This window comes from Nyctibius grandis, chromosome 5, assembly GCF_013368605.1.
Source record: "Nyctibius grandis isolate bNycGra1 chromosome 5, bNycGra1.pri, whole genome shotgun sequence".
NCBI lineage: Eukaryota > Metazoa > Chordata > Aves > Nyctibiiformes > Nyctibiidae > Nyctibius > Nyctibius grandis.
This window is the reverse complement of record NC_090662.1, coordinates 57,211,876-57,218,127: the sequence shown is the minus strand read 5'-3', so window position 1 is coordinate 57,218,127 and position 6,252 is coordinate 57,211,876.

Sequence of the window (6,252 nt, the reverse complement as noted above, 5' to 3'; positions counted from 1 at the left end):
GCCAACACAGCCCTAAAGAAATGGAGTGAGCAGATGCAGAAGCTGGACTTCAGGAGTCAACCAGCGCTCAGTCCTAGCTATTCATGTGAGCCGTATCGCAGAAGCATTTCCTTTCCCTTGGCTTATATAAGTGACTCCTTTTCTCCAGCTGATTAGAGGACCGGCATTCAAACCAGACTGGAAAGCAGCCCTTCCCTGGACTGAGTGAATCAGTAACTGATGGCAGAAAAAACTTCCTCGGTAGGTAAGGATGCGAGGGGCTATCAGAGGGTGAGATATTTCCCTATTTTCCTGGCGCAGCCTTGAAACTTGTTGATTCATTATTGATTCAACAGCAACCTGTATTTCCCGTGTGGGTTGGGCCTGTTTGAAAAGCCTTGTGCTGATCTTTAGGATATTCAGTTTCTAAATGGTTTCACTAATTCTGCATGTAAACTGCTGTGTATTTTGGCTTAGGTACAAACATCATTTTGTATGATAATCCTATTACAACATGAAAAGAATGAGGATTTTACTGGGAACCTATTTAAGGCAGCAACCAATAATCAAGTCATCAGAACATGACACCAGGGGGGTATAAAAGACATAAGATTGAAAAAAGACTACTTCAGGCCATCTGACTATCTCCATTCAGCTAAGGATCCTAGCTGAATGGTGATCATCATATGGCCTGAAGCACAGTTACCCTTCTCTTGATAAGCAAAGGGTGTTAATGCTCCATAAAGCTGTTCTAGCCACCCCACTCCAGCCCTCCTCAGATTAAGTATCTCTAATTTAATGGCTTCCCGAGGCAGTGAACTTCCCAGACCCGCTGCAGAGAGCTCCTGCAGAGAGGGACATGCTATCACTTACACACAGTGACCACCCGTTGGGAACATCTCCTGGTTTCCACGCAGGAAGCAATGCAACAGAAATAAACTCTGGTCCCTATTTCTCCTGTAGAGCTTTGGTATTCTCAGACCTTCTCTTCAGACCAGGACTGCATTACAGGGCGAGACAACCTTGCCCTAAACACCATCAGTGAAGCTATGAGCTGCCGGACAGACAAATCTTAAGGCATCCAAATCACCAGATGTTCACTGCTTTGCCAGATCTCCTCTCTGAACTCCTATCACATAGGGATCTCCCCGTATTTTTACTGCAGGGGGAGCATTTCCAGGCCCAGTGATCTTGGCATGAGGCCACTTTTTCCTGCAAGCTCTAAATGAGAGCTCTTCCCCTGGTCAAACTACCCTGGACACTTTCACCCTTAACTTTACCAATACCCAGTGCAGGGGGAGCAGCACAAAACCCTGCTGTGGTACAGACTTGCTCATCGCTTGTTACCCAGTGCACTATATGGCTTCAGTTCATTGCATATTTATCATTTCATTGTATATATTGGCAGTGTCCATTAAGCAATACCAGTGAGGATGCACCATTGCAAGGCTCTAAGAAAAGGAGCACTGGATTTTTCCATTCCTTTTTTGAAGGTACGTTCCTGCTTGCATTTCTTGATGGATACAGTGCAGTTCTCCAAGCAGCCACCTAAATATGTCCTTTCTGATATCCTCCATTAACCCTACTCCACTCCATGAATTAGCCACTGTCTGCCTCACAATCTCTCTTGTGAATTTTTTGGCCAGGCCACAGCACAATATTCCTCTGGGGCCAGTCTGTCTTCCCAGCAGACTTTTATGAGATGTCCCACCAAAAAAGTCCTCTGCCTCTTCATTTCAGCCCACCACCTGTTCAATGACTCCTCAGTCCTGCCATAACCTTGTTTTCAAATGAGACCTAGGCATTCAGTAATCAGGGTTTCTTCTTCTCTTTGGTTGTATAAACTTGTGTAACAACTCAAAGGTGCAAGTGCATAACAACACCTGTGTCATCTAGACTAGCATGTGAAACTGCCCACACAAAGAGTATTAAGTGAATAGGATGAGAATAATAATAATAAAAAAAATCAGTAACAACAACAGTCCCTTTTCTCAAAAAAAGCTGGGCAGAAAACATTTTTGCCATTCTTGGAAACTCTGACATGCCAAAAATGCACTTTAAGAGTACCAAGAGACTCCAGGTTTTCATGAAAAATGCAGGAATTAAGTCCTACCTAGCTAAAAGTCTGGACATCAGAGTAGACCTGCTAGGAATTAAGAGTTTAATAGTACCAGCCTCTGGCCAACAAAAGGTTAATGCTATAATCTGGAATCTAATAGAAGGTTACGAAATAGCACAATGTACATGTAAAAGCAGAAATTTATGGAGTTCATATGAAGTGCCCTGGACTGGAATATCCTGCCCTTGGAAATAAGCAAAGCATGTAGGAAGTCTCTGTGTGCGTGGAAATGTCTGTGTACATCATATGTGTGTGTACATGTGTATATTTGTGTATATATAACAAGATTAGCAATAAATTACTAAATTGTGAGGTTTTTCGCAGCAAGGAATTATTCCGTTAGCAAAGATGCATGCTTAACCGGTAATGTCGTCACTTAATAGCAGCCTAATCGATTGTACGAATGGCTTTTAGGAATAAATGGGCAGGCATCCACCTGTTCAACTCATTCATGATGTGTTAGGAATGAAAACAAAAGAAAATATGATATGGATTCCCTTTAGACTGGTGTGTTTGGCATATCTCCTGCTGTCAGTCAAGCTACCTGGCCAGCTGCTCATGTCAGGAGAGGCTGTCCGGTTTTATGCCTGTGGGGGCAGAAGCAGCCAACTGACTGCTAAAAGGCATCAATCAAGGAAAAGCTTGGAGACATGGGAGACCCAGCTCAAATCTTCAGTCTCAACCCCAAGTCTTCTGTACCCACAAGGACTGCCTGGACCATCTGTATCCTGACTCTCCTGACAGGGTCATTTTCTTTCTCACGCTACATTTCTCCCCGAAACTCAAACTCTTTCCCAGGGCATATTTCATAACTTAATAATGCCACCCTGAGATGCAAACCTGAACTGTCCCTGATTATGCCTCCATGATCAAGCAGCTTCCTGCACTCTGCAGGTGTCCCCACCGAATTGCAGTTGGGGTGGCACCAGCGTGGGAACTTCCAAGGCCCTGCTGGTAGATACAGATGTGGCAAGTGCCTGCCACATGCAGTCCCCAAAAAATGTGGGTAGTGACAAATCTGAACGTGCTGGCAGCGCCCTCCGCTGCCAGCAACTACAGGCAGGTTTGGTGAGAGAGTCCTCCACTGACTTTACCCATCTACAATGCAGGCACTGATACATGAGCTTCCTTTGCATTCAGTGGGCACCTCTGAAACTTCCACTGCATCTTAAAACAGAGTTCCAAATGGGCTAGATAAAGCAAATCCCATTTCTTTCCCAAACTATGAAACAACCAAGAGTGACTGGCACAGATGAAGATGTCTGAAGTTGAGTGAGAAGAGTCCCTCCATGTGTGGCTGACCACACATTACCCAGGGAGGGGCAGACTTGGTGAGTCACACCAAGCCCCTTGCTGGGAGGGTAGGTTCATCCACAGTGCTCTCACAAACCTGTAGTACTGAGCCCCAGCTATTGGAGCTGGAAAAAGATGGGTTTAAAGGGAACTCAGGGCTGTGAAATAAAAGCAGTGCGGTACAGAAGGGGCGTGACATGGAGAACTTGCACCAGAAAAAATGGAATCGTCTTCCTGGAGAACGGTTTGTTCTTCCACAGAGCTAGCCCTGGTTGGTTTGTGTGAAGGATGGACTAGCAAGAGAGCTAAGCAAATGACTTGCGAGGAGTCACTTAGTCACAAAATACCTCTATGTCCTCCTGTCTGCAGAACCTTCTGCAAGCAAATAGGATGACCTATGGTGACTGACTTGAAATTTGCGTGTTCGGTAGCAGAAGGTTAGCTTCTGCAGAAAAGTTCTTCGCTGCTCACTAACAGACCTGGATGAGCCCGGCTCTTTTATTCTTGGCCTGACGACATGTGCAAAAACTATTTCCCATGAGAAGTTAAGTCCCATCACTTAAGTGCAACCAGTGCAACACGCTGCAATGTACTTGGGGTATATGATGTTTACCTGAGAGAATGTTTGATTAAAACACAACAGGGGAACAAACATGACCAAAGTAAATTCCCTTAAATAGTCAGCGATCATTGCTTTCTGTTTTTGCATGAGGATCTTTATGGCAAGACCCCTGCAGTCGCCCAGCTCTCCCAGCAAGTCTCCCCCTGACCCAACCCTTCTTCTTTCCTCCTGTCACTGTTCATCCAGCCACACCACAGCCCTGCCCTGGATGCAGGTCCTGGATCCCACTGCTGTCAGGGGAGCTTGTCAGTACCATGGGATGAGCGTTTCTCCATGCAGGGCTGCTCCTGCCCACTATGCCCAGCCCTTGTGCGGGCCAAAACCTGGGGCACACTGCGACCGAGACCCCACAAGGCAGAGCACCATGTAGCCTTTTCTGGTTACCCATGCAGTTCATCTACCTGCGCTCCTCCAGGGACCCTCCTCCAGACAGCCTCGTGTCACGAGGACGAAGAAAAGTCCTTGTTCTTCTCCAGGGCTGGTGCTTTTTGGTGTCAAAGCAGCATGATAACAAACTGTAGCACTGACGGGGGTTGTGCCAAGACCAGGAGAATGGTAAGATGGTGTGGGCCATGCCAGGATGGAAAAAACACCTATAGGAGATTAAAGGAGGGATCTCCTAAGTGTCATCGTGCTGTGTTGATGCTAACACATCTCTGCATGGCTGCCTGTGCCATGCGAAGAGGGATGCTGCTTTCTCTGGCCAGGCACACCGGCACGAGGGGAGGCAGGACACAGGGATGGGACTAGGTGGAGGGCGGCCATGTGCCATCGCCAGGGCCAAGGGCATCCTGTCCTGGTGAGGCTGTGGGACAGGAGATGGGAGAGTCCCAGCAGCTGATCTGAGCTGGGGTCCCAGCTTTGAAGCTGTAGAGCAGGGGCTGGAGGAGAAAATTGTCCAGGTCAGGGCAACACTCACGCAGGTAGGAACATGTGAGAGGGGCACTTTTGCAAAGAGGGTGTTTAAAAGGTTTAAAGAGGCACAGGAGAAGGCAGGAGGAAATCCCACCGTGGCTCAGCAAAGCTTTATCCTTATGTGGGTGCCCATCAGCCAGCAGGGAGATCTGAGTGCAGGTGTGAGACACCTTTGAGCCAGCTTTGAAAGCCATCAGCTGAGTTTTGCCTTGCAGGCTGCTGTGGTGGAGGAGCAGGCCTTGAAGGAGATCCGCCAGGAAGGTGGGAGCCTGCAGCCAAGACCCTGGGGCTGGGAAAGCTGCAGCCCCTCGGCCACACCAGCTCCCCTTCTAGCTCCCCCTTCCTTCTTGTCTTCCCTGCACAGAAAGGGCTCGCCGAGCCGAGGCATGGACACGCTCCTCACCTGAGCCCAGGGTCACCCCCTGCCTCTGCCTGCACAGCCCAGTGCCTGACTCCTCAGCTCTGCGCAGACGGCCGCCACCAGAAAGCAGGGTGCAGGGGACGGCGTTGAAATCCCCCTCCAGCAGGATACTGATTTTGCAATAATAAGCCCCTTTACCTCCCTCCAGCCCAGGAACAGCTCTTAAGAGCATTAGCAAAGGAATAATCCATGTCATCTACTCGGCATTTTGAGCACAAGCTCAAGCATGGTTGTTGTGTCCCCGGGCTTTTGCTGAGCCCATTCATTCCCCGGCACATGTGACATGGCTTACTGCTGCCGGCCCCACGCTGAGGGCCACGCTTGCGGCACACGCTCGGTCCCCAACTGTTCAGCATCAGGACACATCTGGCAGCAGGGAGGGGGCAGAGGGCACTGCCCTTGACTCTTCCCACCATCCCCCAGCCATCAGCCGCAGTGGGGCCAGCTCACAGGAGAAGGCACATGTAGCAGCGGGCTCAGGCTCGGCAGAGGGACCAGTTCAGGGTTGGTCCCATCCAAGCAGATGGGTGCATCCCCAGCGCCCACGCGGCTGCCCGCGCCCCAGCTCCGTGCTGCCGGGGGATGGCTGTGTTTGCACCAGGGGCATGCCCCAAGGCTGGCTCCTCTGCTGTCAGTGTCACACCCTCACACTGCCCAGCCTGCCTCAAAGCTTACCTTCATTGCACAAAACAAACAGCAAAATCCCTGCAGTCAGAAGGGGAAAGGAAAAAAAAAAAAAAAAACAAAAAAAGAAACCAGCAATATTCACTGAGCCAGGGAGGACCCACCCTCCTCGTCCAGCTCTCCAAGGGTAACTGAGGAAAGCTCACAGTTTAAGAAGGATTAACCAGGAAAGAGAAGAAATTAAAGTAGTTTTTGAGCAAGATTATTATAAGCCATGAG